The sequence below is a fragment of the Canis aureus genome, chromosome 37 (assembly GCF_053574225.1).
Source record: "Canis aureus isolate CA01 chromosome 37, VMU_Caureus_v.1.0, whole genome shotgun sequence".
NCBI lineage: Eukaryota > Metazoa > Chordata > Mammalia > Carnivora > Canidae > Canis > Canis aureus.
Window position 1 is genome coordinate 7,500,856 of NC_135647.1, and position 14,451 is coordinate 7,515,306.

The 14,451-nt window shown below is 41.3% G+C and overlaps 1 protein-coding gene across 6 annotated transcripts in view; it reads right to left on the reverse strand.

Annotated features, from left to right (window-relative positions):
* The window catches only part of CDKAL1 (CDKAL1 threonylcarbamoyladenosine tRNA methylthiotransferase), a 662,780-nt gene extending 648,655 nt beyond the window's left edge, over positions 1 to 14,125 (reverse strand). For 3 of the 6 annotated variants that reach the window (XM_077886100.1, XM_077886099.1, XM_077886094.1), the window contains exon 1: positions 13,972 to 14,125. The gene's annotated coding sequence lies outside the window, so the exon portion shown is untranslated. Of the gene's footprint in view, positions 1 to 2,841; positions 2,960 to 13,497; positions 13,709 to 13,971 lie in introns of those variants that run through there. The other 3 variants (XM_077886095.1, XM_077886097.1, XM_077886098.1) reach the window with 3 other exon arrangements.
* Positions 14,126 to 14,451: the final 326 nt, after the last annotated feature.

Below are 14,451 nucleotides of genomic sequence, written 5' to 3' on the forward strand. Positions count from 1 at the left end.
TGTTCAGACATGAATGAAGCCAAGTGCTTCACAAGGTCATTCATTAACCATTAGCAACTCCTTGAGTTTGGTGGCGTTACTATCCTCACTTTAAGGAGCCATCTGAGGGGCGCCTAAGTGGCTCAGTCAGTTAAGTGGCTGCCTCTGGCTCAGGTCATGATCCCAATGTCCCAGGATCAAGCCCCACATCGGGCTCTCCCTCTCCCTCTGCCTGCTGCTCCCCGTTTGTGCACTCTTTCTCTGTCAACTGAATAAAATCTTTAAAAAAAACAAAAAATAATAAAGAGCCATCTGAAACAGAGAAGCTGACTTACCCAAAGAAGTACAACCATGCCAAATGAACCTAAGCCCATTTGCTGTGCAGCACCTGACTGCCTACCTAATGTAGGTACAATGAATGAATGACCACTATTCCTCATCTGGGTTGCCCACACCAGTATTAGGGATCTTAATACTCTCTGTTGGTCTCAGCCTAACAAATGTTCCCTCTCTTCATTTGCCAGATCCCAATCTTTTCATCAACAACTTTCAATTAACAGAGCAGCTTCTAGCCAGGATCATTTTGTGACCTTTACTGTAATGCACTCTTTACAACTATGACAAATTATGCCTCGTAAATCAGACAAATCTGTGTTCAAAGCTCAGCTCCTTTTACATTGGGAGTAACAGTAAAAAATGAGAAATAATGTAATCTAATAATGTAGTTAATACGTACACCACACAGTCGTCGTGGGGCTGCCAATCACAGGCCTCCTCCTTCCCTAGACAAAGGAGTGGGACACATGACCAAAGCCTTTAAAGTAACCTAACCTATCCTCCTGGCCACAACAATTGGTTCAGGGGTGGACATGACAAGCCCAGCCAATGAAAATCATCAAGAGGACTTCTATGGCAGAGCTAACAGAAAGATGAAAGATGGCTTCCCCTTTCACTGAAGTGGCTAAGTGGGGAGGATGTCAAACTGATGATGCTGGAGGCCGTGTTGCCTGCCATAGGACAGAAGCTACATAAGGAATTAAGCTTAATAAAAGCTGGAGAGAGAAAGACCCATACTGACATTATTTGAGCACCTGGATCAAAGCCCTGCTCTGCCCAGTCATGCGAGCCAGTAAGTTCCCTTTCTGGCTTAAATTAGTTTAAATTGGGTTTTTTGCTCTTGCAAACAAGAGCCCTGGCCAACTCAGCAAATTAGAGAAGGGGAAATGAAGTAGGTTAGTCTTTCCAAAATTGGTTCTATTTATTTGAAATATTAAATGATCAGTGAAAAAAATGGTTTTGTGGTCAAATATATTTAGGAAACTCTGCCTCCACAGAGATACCCAGTATTCATTAGTAGAGCAAAGACTGAAAAACTGCAGTAAAGAACCTAAAACTCATTTATCTTAGGAATCTTCTGAAAATTAATTTCTCACAGATCTTAATGAGGCTAAAGATGGTACCAAAAACAGAAGGCCTGAATGAAGTAGACCCTCAGATCCCCTCCCACATTCTGCACAGATGGATAACTTCCTTCTTTTACAGGGAAATGGTTCTCTGCCCATGTACTCTCCCCACCAATCTGTTCCTGTGAATGAATAGTCCACCCCACCCCCCACCCAAGAACAATCCTACTCTGATTTACTCAAGCAGAGTCCCAGCAATGATTCCTCTTCCTGTATCATCACTATCTCTCTACCAAATCATTACTATCTAGATATAAACATGCTGTTATTTCTCCCACTGAAAAAACAAAAACCGTATCTCGACCCCACTTCCTCCCCTTACTATCCCGATGGTATTTCCCTTGAAGAAAAACTCCTTGTCCATTTGCAACAACGTGGATACAACTAGAGTGTATTATACTAAGTGAAATAAGTCAGCCTCAGAAAGACAAATACCATAGGATCTCACTCATATGTGGGATTTAAGAAACAAAACAAACAAGCAAAGGGGGTAAAAAAGAGATAAAGAGACAAACTAAGAAACAGACTCTTAACTCTAGAGAAAAATCTGATGGCTACCAGAGGGGTGTTGGGGGAATGGGTTAAAGAGGTGATGGGGGATGAAGGAGAGCACTTATGGTGATAAGCACCAGATGTTTTATAAAAGTTTTGAGTCACTAAATTGTACCCCTGAATCTTATATTACACTGTATGTTAATTCAATGGAATTTAAATAAAAACTTTTAAAAAAAAAAAAAGAGAAACTCCTGCAAGTTCCAAATCAAGATGGTGATGTAGGAAGACTCTGAACTTACCTCCTCCACAGAACACACCAAATTACACCTATTAATAGAACAACTCCTCCTGAAGAACTGCAGGCTGACTGAGCAACTACTGAACAACTAAACAGAATGGCAGGAGAACAGCAGGAAAGACAGAGTCATGGTAACAGGGAACCCCCACCCCCAACACTGTGAGTTGCATGGGGAAGGGACAGTACTAAAGGACCAGGAACAGATCCCTCTGTCCTTGGGTACAATTTTAAAAAAAAAAAAAAAAAAAAAAACACAGTTTACAGGGGCAACTAGCAAGGGCACCTGGGTCCCTCAGTTGATTAACTGTCTGCCTTCAGCTCAGATCATGATCCCAGGATCCTGGGATCGAGCCCACATAGGGTTCCCTGCTCAGCAGGGAATGTGTTTCTCCCTTTCCCTCTGCCCCTCTCCTACTCATGCTCTATCGCTCTCACTTGTGCCCTCTCTCAAATAAATAAAATCTTAGGAAAAAAAAAAAAAAAAAAAAGCAACTAGCAGCATATAAAAGAGACAACACTAAAACTCTGCCAAGCAGCAGAGGAGCTGCAGGACAGGTCTTCAGGTCAGAGGCACTGGGGACTACAAAGTTGATGCTCTCCCCTCACCTTTACAGCCCAGATCAGAACAGGGTCCAGACGCCACAGTAGGCGAGTCCAATCTCCCCAATGACACTGTGATTTCAGGAAGCACAGGATCCACAGACTCACATCAGCCCCAGACACACTAGGACACAGGAAAAAAAGCCATGACTGAAAAGGGCCAAGGAACTGCAGGAATAGTCTCTCCCTCTCCACCTCAAAAGGCAAGGCTGGCAGAAGAGATTGGTTGCCATAAGAAGTGGATTCCAACACCCTAACTGGAGGGTCCCAATGCCATAATTGGCAAGTCCAGTCGTCACAGGGAGCTTGTGACCTCAGGGAACCCAGTTCCACAAGCCTCCCAGCTGCCCTGTGGTGACAGGGCAAAGAAAACAAGCTGCAGGTTCATGTTTTGTGTGTTTTAATTTTGACTATTTAACTTTATAAAATTTGGCTTATTTTCCTTCTATTTTTTTTCTTTTTGGTTTTGTTTTCTTTCTTGTTCTTTTTCCTTCTTTTTTTCTTCTCCCTTTTTTCTCCTTTTTTTTTCTTTTTAAAATTTTTTGGCTTATCCTTTCTGTAAAAAGCCATGGTTTGAAAGAGTAACTAGGCACATACACCACGGCTCCAGCCAGACAGCAAGTCAGAAAGCACACACAGTCTGCATAGAGGTCACCATACACAAGACTACTCTTTCAGCTTCTGGAGAACTAACCATTTTGCCCAATCCACACAAACACAGAAGTCAAGCAAAATGGGGAGACAGAGGAATATGCTCCAAAAGAAAAAAACAAGAAAAAAAAATCAATAAAATAATTAACTGCAACAGACTTAAAAAATATGCCTGAAAAACAATTTAAAGGATCATAAAGGTACTCACTGGGCTGGAAAAAAAAGAGTGGAAGAACTCGCTGAGACCTTCAGTGAAGAGATAGAAAATATTTTAAAGAGTCAATCTGAGCTGAGCATACAACCAAAATAAAAAACACACCGATGGAATCAACAATAGGTTAGAGGATCTGAAAAACATATCAGCAATCTTGGGTACACAAGCTAAACAACAGAGAGAAAAAAAATTCTTATAAAATGATGAAAGATTAAGAGATCTCTTGGATAACACCAAGTGAATAACCATTCATATTAGAGGAGTCTCTTTTTTCAGCAGAAATTTTGCAGGCCAGAAGAGCGGGGCATGATATACTTAAAGTGCTGAAAGGGAAAAGCTCACAACCAATAATATTCTACACAGCAAGATTATCATTCAGATTCAAAGGAGAGATAGAGTTTCCCAGACAAACAAAAGATAAAGGAGTTTATCCCCACTAAGCCATCACGAAAAATGTTACAGGAACTTTTTTAAGTGGAAAAGAAATGGACATACTTAGACATAAGAAAAAGATGTAAAATATCACAACATATACATAAAATGTGGAGCAGGAAGTAAAAAGAGAAAGAAAAAGGAAAAAGATTTTTTCCTTTTTTTTTTTTAGAATGTGTTTAAACTTAAATGACCATCAAATTAGTAGGAACTGCTCTTACTTACCATGTTATATATGAACTTCCGGGTAACCACACACCTAACCTACAACAGATACACAAAAAATAAAGAGAAAGAAGGCCAAACAAAATACTACAGATACACATCAATCTCTCAAAGAAAGAGAGCAAGAGAAGAAAGGAACAAAGAACTACAAAAACAACCAGAAAACAAATTCTTTGAATGGCAGTAAGTACACACTTATCAATAATTACTTTAAATATAAATGGTCTAAATGTTCCAATCAAAAGACAGAGAGAATGTATTCTTTTTTAACATTTTATTTATTTGACAGACAGCAAGAGAGCACAAGCAGGGGGAGCAGCAGAGGGAGAAGGAGAAGCAGACTTCATACTGAGCAGGGAGCCTAAATGTGGGGCTTAGTCCCAGGACCCTAAGATCAAAGCTGAAACCAAGAGTCAAACACTTAATCAACTGAGCCACTGAGGTGCCCCGAGAATGTATTAAAAGAGAGAGCATCTGGGCACGTGGGTGGCTCAGTTTATTGAGCACCCAACTTTTGCTTTCAGCTTAAGTTACCATCTCAGGGTCCTGTGATCGGGCCCCAGGTCAGGGTGCATGCTCAGTGCAGATTCTGCTTGTCCTTCTCCCTCTGTTCCTCCCCCTGCTTGCTTGCATTTGCCCTCTAACAGATAAATAAAATCTTAAAAAAAAAAAAAAAAAAAAAAAAAAGACCCATCTATATGCTGCCTATAAGAGACTCACCACAAATCTAAAGACACATACAGACTGAAAGTAAAGGGATGGAAAACATTTGCCATGCATACAGAAGCCAAAAGGAAAAAAAAAAAAAAAAAAAGCTAGGATAGCAATACTTATATCAGACAAAATAGACAAAACAACAACTATAATAAAAAACAAAGGATGTTACATAACAACAAAGGGATCAATCTAACAAGAGGATAAAATGATTGTTAAGTATCTGTGCACCCAACACCAAAGCACCTAAACAGATAAAGCGATTATTAGTAGATACAAAGAGAAAAATTAATGGTAATACAATAGTAGGAGACCTTAACACCTCACTTACATCAACTGATATATCATCTAGACAGAAAATCAACAAGGAAACAATGTATCTGAATGACACAATGGACCAGATGGACATAACAGATACATAATATTCCATCCAAAATCACAGAATACACACTTTCTTTCCAAGTGCACATGGAACATTCTCCAGAATAGATAACATATTAGGCCCAAAAAGACAAGTCTCAATAAGTTTAAGAAGACTGAAATGATATCATGCATCTTTTCCAATTACAATGGTAAAAAACTAGAAATAAATCAAAAGAAAAAAACTGGAAAAAAAACACACACATGGAGACTAAAGAACATGTTGTTTAGGGGCACCTGGGTGGCTCAGTCAGTTAAGCATCTGCCTTTGGCTCCGGTCATGAGCTCAGGGTCCTGGCGAGCCCCACACTGGGCTCCCTCCTTGATGGAGAGTATGTTTCTCCCTCTGCTCCTCCCTCTTCTTGTGCATGTGTTCTCTCTCTCTCTCTCTCTCTTTCAAATAAGGAAATCTTTAAAAAAAAAGAAATTTAGGGATCCCTGGGTGGCGCAGCAGTTTAGCGCCTGCCTTTGGCCCAGGGTGCGATCCTGGAGACCCAGGATCGAATCCCACGTCAGGCTCCGGGTGCATGGAGCCTGCTTCTCCCTCTGCCTGTGTCTCTGCCTCTCTCTCTCTCACTGTGTGCCTATCATAAATAAATAAATAAATAATAAAAAAAAAGAAATTTAAAAAATACATGAAGACAAATGAAAATGAAAAAACAGTCCAAATTCTATGGGACACAGCAAAAGCAGTTCTAAAAGGGAAGTATATAGCAATACAGGCCTACCTCCAGCAACAGAAAACTCAATCTAACTTTATCCCTATATGAACTAAAAAAAAAAAGAACAAAGCCCAAAATGAGAAAAAAAGAGATAGCAAAGATCAGAGCAGAAATAAAAGACATAGAGACTAAAATAACATAAAAAAAAAGATCAATGAAACCAAGAGGTAGTTCCTAGAAAAAATAAAATTGAAAAAAGGCAAAAGGGCCCAAATAAATAAAATGAGAAACTAGAGAGATGTAACAACTGACGCCACAGAAATACAAAGGGTTATAAGAGAATACTATGAAAAACTACATGCTAACAAAATGAACAACCTGGAAAATAAATTCCTAGAAACATACAATCTTCCACACTGAACCAAGAACCAAACATACAATCTTTCACACTGAATAGACCAATTACGAGTAATGAAACTGAATTGGTAATCAAAACACTACCAAAAAATAAAAGTACAAGGCCAGCTGGGTTCATGAGCGAACTCTACAAGACACTTAAGAACAATTAATACCTACTCTCCTCCAACTATTCCAAAAAGCAGAAAAGGAAAGCTTCCAAATACATTTCATGAGGCTACCCTGATACCAAAACCAAAGACACCACAAAAAAAGGACATTATCTTTGATGAACATAGATGCCAAATTCTCCACAAAATATTAGCAAACCTGGGACACCTGAGTGGCTCAGCGGTTGAGCGCTTGCCTTTGGCTCAGGGTGTGATCCCGGATTCCCAAGTTCGAGTCCCACATCGGGCTCCCTGCATGGAGCCCACTTCTCCCTCTGCCTGTGTCTCTGCCTCTCTCTCTGTGTCTCTCATGAAAATATAAAACCTTAAAAAAAAAAATTAGCAAACCTCATAAAACAACATATTAAAAAGATCATTCACTTCAATCAAATGGGTTTATTCCTAGGATGCCAGGATGGTTCAATACTCACAAATCAATCCACGTCATGAACCACATCAACATAACAAAGGATAAAAATCATATGATCAACTCAATAGATACAGAAAAAGGTATTTGACAAGATTCAACATCCATTCATGATAAAAACTCTCAACAAAATGGAATTAGAGGGAACATACCTAAACATAATAAAGACCATATATGGGGCAGCCCCTGTGGCGCAGCGGTTTAGTGCGGCCTGCAGCCTGGGGTATGATCCTGGAGGCCTGGGATCGAGACCCACGTCGGGCTCCCTGCATGGAGCCTGCTTCTCCCTCTGCCTGTGTCTCTGCCTCTCTCTCTCTCTCTCTCTCTCTGTGTGTCTCTATGAATAAATAAATAAATAAAAATCTAAAAAAAAAATAAAGTTTAAAAAAAAAAAAAAAGACCATATATGAAGGATTAAACCCACAGCCACGGGAAGTGAAAATTTTCCCTCTAACGTTAGGAACAAGACATGGATGTCCATTCTTGCCACTTTTATTCAAAATAGTACTGGAAGTCCTAGCTACATGAGTCAGACTAGAGAAGAACGTAAGTGGCATCCATGTTGGTAAAGAAGAAGTTAAGCTGACATTGTACACAGAAGACATGGTTCAGTTTTGGAAGACAGTATGTTTGTAGATGCATCTCCTAAGGCGAGAGAAACAAAAAAACTAACTACTGGAACTGTATCAAATAAAAAGCTTTTGCACAGCAAAGGAAATCACCACCAAAACAAAAAGGCAACCTAATGAATGGGGAAGATATTTGCAAAATGATATATCCAATAAGGGGTAACATACAAAATATATAAAAAAACTCCTACATCTCAACACCAATAAAAAAAAAAAAAAAATTCAATTAAAACATGAGTAGAGGACCTGGATAGACACTTTTCTGAAAACAAACAGATGGCCAAGAGACACATGAAATGATGCTCAATATCATTCATCATGAGGGAAGTGCAAATTGAAACCTCAGTGAACTACCACCTCACACCTGCTAGAATGCCTAAAATCAAGAAGACAAAAATGAACAAGTTACTGGAGAGGATGTGAAGAAAAAGGAACCCTTGTGTGCTGTTGGTAGGAATGTAAATTGGTGCAGCCACCATGGAAATGAGTATGGAGGTTCCTCAAAAAATAAAAAATAGAAACATCACATGATCTAATAAATCCACTATTGGGTACTTACACAGGGAAAACGAAAACACTAATTCAAAAAGATATATGCACCCTATGTTTATTGCAGCATAATTTACAATAACCAAGACATCAACTCCTGCATAGATCATTGCCATAGTCAGTCTCCCTACTTTCTACCCTTAATTCCCAAAGGACATTTCAGCACAGGAGCCAGGGATTCCTTTAAAACTTAACTTCATCCCAAGCTTCAAACCAAAACCTGAGAATCGTATTCCATCTCGGAGTAAAAAACCAAAATCGCTGCAAAGATCTGCAAGGACATATATAATCAGCCTCCTGTCACCTCTCTGACCCTCTTTCCTATCATTTCCCCCTCTCCTTCCACTCGACCAACACATGGATGGGCTTCTTTGCTAGTTCATAGTGACCAGTACACCCTCATCCCCAGTACACATCTCAGTCTTGCCTGGGATGCCTTCAGAACTTTGTTCAAACATCACGTGAAATCTTTCTAAGCAACTCCCACCTCACCGTGTATACACACATGCTTGCCTGCCATCCCCCTTCCCTGCCTTGTTTCCTTACCACAGCAATTCCATTACTCACTTAGACGTTTTCATTAGTTCTTGGTATCTCTTTCTACTAAAATATGTACTCCATGAAGATAAAGGATTTGAAGTTGTTGTTTTACTGGGAGAGAGATCTGATCTAAGTGTGCGTATGAAGAGGGGGAGGCGCAGAGGAAGAGAGAATCCCAAACAGGCTCCGTGCTCAGTACAGAGATGGACACAGGGCCCAATCTCACAACTCCAAGACCATGACCTGAGCGGACATCAAGAGTCTGATGTTTAACCAATTGAGTCACCCAGGCGCCCCAAAGGTAAAGGTTTTTGAGTGCTCTGTTCACTGCCTTATCCCAAGTGGTGACTAAAAGACATCTAGCACATTGCAGGTTCTCAAGAAAATTTTTTTTTTTTTTTTTTTTTTTTTACGTAGATGACCCGATCTAACAAGATAGGGCCCCTGGCTACTCCCTCTGTCCCAACTGTACTAATCCTTTTAGATCTTCTCTGAGCATGCCAAACAAGTCTCTGACTCACAGGTCTTCACACTTGTTTGTTTTTTCTGTGTGGAATATCATCCCCTAAATATTTGTATGGCTTGCTGACCACTTGTCTAATCAAATGACACCTCTTCAGAGAGGCCTTTCCTAACCACATCTAAAATAACCACCCAGAGTCCAAGCATCCACACACATTCACAATGACCTCTAACCTGACACCATAACTGCAGAACAGAATTCCATCTTTCGCACTGCAGTATAAGCTCCATAAGGAACAAAGGCATTACCTCTGTTTTACCACTCTACCTATGACACCTAGAACAATGTCTGGCATAGAGCTGGCACACAGTAGTTGTTGACCAAATGAATGAATTAATAAAATGCTCACGGCAAATTGAGCTAGTCTCTCTATAACAGAGGAAGAAATTCTTAAACTGGATGATAGGTTGAAACAAATAGCTAGTAACTCCTAGAGTTTCTTCTATCACTATAGTCTATGAAATAAATAAGGTGAGGGAGAAAGATTAAGACCAGGTAGTGTCTTCAAATGTTACCCAAGACCTACTGAAGGATTCTGAACTGAAGGACCCATTAAAAGCCCTATTTTTTCACTAACATCATTTTTACATCTCATACAGCATTGTGCATGGATCCAAAGGGAAAGAGAACAGAAAAAGAGGAGATGGGTCTCCTGAAATAGACACAATATCACATAGTGAAGGAAGTAGGAAACATTGCTAAGCCTCTCATTTTATGGAACTGAAATCCAGAGAAAGAAAAATATTTGTACAATGATAGAGCTAGAATTAGAACCCAGGCCTTCTCTCAACACCAAGCTCCCCCACCTATAGCTCTGCCCAATGGGAAAGCCCAAACCATGTAAGAGTCCAATGCAACGCTAAGAAATAAACACAATCCAGAAAAAGAGGCCAAAGAAAAACAGGCACTCAAGAAATGCAAATAGCCAATAAGCACTGGAAATAATGCTCGAGCACGACTAATAGCAACTGTTTAAAGAATATATTATTTTTTGTCTACCCTACTGATAAAAAAAAATAACAACAGCAACAACAAAAGTCCTATTGTTGGCTGAAAGTATAGTAAAACTGGTAGATCCTTTCTGGAAGGTGTTCTAGCAATACCTATCAAACTTTAAAACATATATATCTTTTGACCCAGCAATTCCATTTCTAGACATTCATTTTAGAGAAAGGAGATAAAAATAAAGCAGAGGATGGTAAATCTGGCTGCATATCATAAGCACGTTAGAACAATCTCACTCATCATTAATAAAATTTTTACTTACAACAAACTGGTAGAAGGAATTGTAAGTCCTCAGAAATTTATAAATGAGTAATAAGGAAATGAAAGTTTGAGACAAAAAAGAAAGCAAGACAATATTTAAGGGAACAAGTTCATGAAGTCTTTGTTCAAAAGATAGAGGAATTCAAGTTTGAGAAAGGGAATAAAAATCTGCAGCGGTTTAGCGCCGCCTGCAGCCCGGGGTGTGATCCTGGAGACCCGAGATCGAGTCCCACGTTGGCCTCCCTGCGTGGAGCCTGCTTCTCCTTCTGCCTGTGTCTCTGCCTCTCTCTCTCTCTCTCTCTGTATGTGTCTCTATGAATAAATAAATAAATCTTTAAAAAAAAATCTTCAGTGAAAAGGGAGATACTGAAAATGATGAAAGGAAAAATGAAAAAAATATCCTACAGTAGTGTTACTTCCATGTGATTTATTAGGAGAGCTAATAAGGAAGTATCAAAGTAGTCTCATTCTGAATTAGAATCTCCAAGAGTGGAATTTAAGGACATTAATGCAAAACCTGCCCAGGTAATTCCATCCTTGATTGAAATCCACCATTCTCCCAGAGTGACGTTCTCAATCTTGAGTGCACTGTATTCACCTGAGTAGCTTTTGGAAATTGCCAACAATTGAGGGGTGCCTGGGTGGCTCAGCTGGTTGATCCTGAGGTCCTGGGATGGAGCCCCGCATCAGGCTGCCTGCTCAGCAGGGGTCTGCTTTCTCCCTCTGCCTTTCAACCTCTAGCTGCAACACCTCCCCTCTCTCTCTCTCTCTCTCTCTATCCCAAGTAAACAAATAAAAAGATCTTTAAAAATTTTACCCTCAGGGCAGTTGAATCAATCATGAGGAATAAGGGTGCCTAGCAGGCTCTGCAGGTAGAGGGCAGTACTCTTGATCTCAGGGTCATGAGCTGGAGCCCCACATTGGGGGCAGAGATTACTTAAAAAAAAAAAAAATCTTGGGGAAAAGATCCTGCGAACTGATAAACTGTCCAGCAGTTCTCATGTGTGTAGCCATATTGTAAACTACAGTTCTACACCAGTAGTTTTCATCATGGTTCCCAGCTAGGATGATTAGCATCACTGGGAAGCTTGGAAGAAATGATAATTCTTGGGCTCCACTCCAGACCTACTGAATCAGATACTCTGAGTAAAACCCAGCAATCTTTAACAAGCCCTCCAGGTGATCGTGATGTGCACTAAAGTTTGAAAATTTTTATCCTATTCTTTCATAACATACCTCACATACCAAAATTAACTCAAAATGAACCACAGACCTAAATTTGAAAGCTAACCCTATAAAAGTCTTAGAAGAAAACATAGATGTAAATATCCATGATGTTAGATCAAGCATTCTTGGTTTCTTAGTTATGACACCAAAAGCACAAGCAACAAAAGAAAAAAAACACTGGAGTTCACCAAAACTAAAAATTTTTATGCTTCAAAGGACAACACCATCATGAAAGTGAAAGGACAATTCATACAATTAGAGAAGATATTTGCAAATCATGTCTCTTTTTAATAATTTTTGTTCTCCATTTTATGTTCTCATTCATTTGGGGAATATAAATAATAGTGAAAGGGAATATAAGGGAAGGGAAAAGAAGTGTGTGGGAAATATCAGAAAGGGAGACAGAACATAAAGACTCCTAACTCTGGGAAACGAACTAGGGGTGGTGGAAGGGGAGGAGGGCGGGGGGTGGGGGTGAATGGGTGACGGGCACTGAGGGGGGCACTTGACGGGATGAGCACTGGGTGTTATTCTGTAAGTTGGCAAATTGAACACCAATAAAAAATAAATTTATTATATAAAAAAATAATTTTTGTTCTTTTTATTTTTTTAAAGATTTTATTTATTTACTCATGAGAGACACAGAGAGGCAGAGACACAGGCAGAGGGAGAAGCAGGCTCCATGCAGGGAGCCCGATGTGGGACTCGATCCCAGGATCCCCGGGGGGGTCAAGATCTGAGCCAAAGGCAGATGCTCAACCGCTGAGCCACCCAGGCACCCCGCAAACCATATTATCTGATAAACATCCAGTGTCAGAATGCAAGCATTACACAAGTCAACAATAAAAAGACAACTCAGTGCAAACATGACAAAAGATACGAATACATCTTTCTCCAAAGAAGGTATACAAATGGCCAATAAGCATATGAAAAGAGGTCAGCATCATGAGCTATAAGGGAAACGCAAATCAAAACCACAATGACAGGGATCCCTGGGTGGCTCAGCGGTGGTTTAGCGCCTCCCAAAGCCCAGGGCCTGATCCTGGAGTCCCGGGCTTGAGTCCCACGTCGGGCTCCCTGCATGGAGCCTGCTTCTCCCTCTGCCTGTGTCTCTGCCTCTCTCTGTGTGTGTGTTTCTAATGAATAAATAAATTAAAATCTTTAAAAAAAAAAAAAAAAAAACACAATGACATACCACTCCAGACCCACTAAAATAGATATAAAAGCATCAACTACAATGTAGATTAGACCACCCAGAAAGAAAAAGGTTTAATAACCAAGCCCTGAGGGTCTCCAAATGTAACCGCCAAGTAGAAGAGAACCAGCGTATAACAGAGACCAAGAAGCAGCAACCAGAAAAGGAGAAAATCGGTAGGTGACAGAAGGCGACGGAAGAGAAGATGTCGATGAGGCCGGGAAGGTCAATGCTCTTGAATGAAGCGAAGAGCTAAAGCCAACGAAAATGTCTCTTAGACTCAGGGCTATGGCATCATATGGAAAAGAGGCTACTTCCATACAACAAGGGTGGCAACGTTACTAGGAAAGCGGGCTGCCTTTCTGAACGTTCCGATGTGCAACGCTCCACTCCAGCATGGAAGGTTCGAGATAAAGGAGTACCTTGATCACCTAACTGATCACCTTGACCAGTTAGCCTCAAGTCGTCTGGAAAAGTCTGGAAAATAGAAACGGATTAGAAAAAAGCGAGCTCCCAACAAGTTCACAGAACCACGGTAAAGGGAAAATAGAAAAATAAAAGGCACCGGCGCGCCTCGCCAACTTCAGTTGGAAACACAACCCTACGTAACTGCGAAAGCCTCGTCCCATCCCGCAAACTCGGCTCAGGAAGTGTGAGACCCCCCGGGATCCGACGCGGCCGGAAGGAACGAGGTCGCCCGCACACCCGGCGGCCCGCCCTGCGCTGCGACCCTCGAGCGACGCCTGCGTCCTCCCTCCGGCAGCCCCGGCCCCCGCGGCCAAGTCTCCTTTCAACTACGAAACAAGCCAGCAAACGGCCCGAGAGTGGCCGACACTGGAGAAACAGAGCTCCCCGTTAAAGGAACTCTAGCGGCACGCTGCCCCACGCCGACGCACCCGCCACGCTCGCCGAGAGATGGGGAAACCGCACACCAGCCCGAGGAGACGATCCACACGCCGTCCTCCGGATGCGGGAAGCCCTTCAGCTGGAGCGCGCCATGACACGTACGTCCCGCCACGCCTCTGTGCGCATGCTCGGCGACGGAGGCCCGGAGACGGCAAACTGCATCGTCGCCGAAAGCGCGAGTTCGGGCCGCACTTATTTTGGGGAAAGATTATCCTTGGAATTCCTTGGCTTGCGAGAGTGAAAACTGACAGCAACACCTCAGGTTCTTAGAATCGATGAATAGCTATCCTCTGCTGAACTCTTGCTATGTGTCAGGCACAGGCACCGTATTAACCACGTAACATAAACATTCTCTCCCAACTTACTGTTTTTGTTTTTTTTTTTTAAAGATTTTATATTTTTTTTGATTCGTGGCACACCGAGGCAGAGGGAGGGAGAAGCACACTCCCTGCAGGGAGCCCGATGCGGGA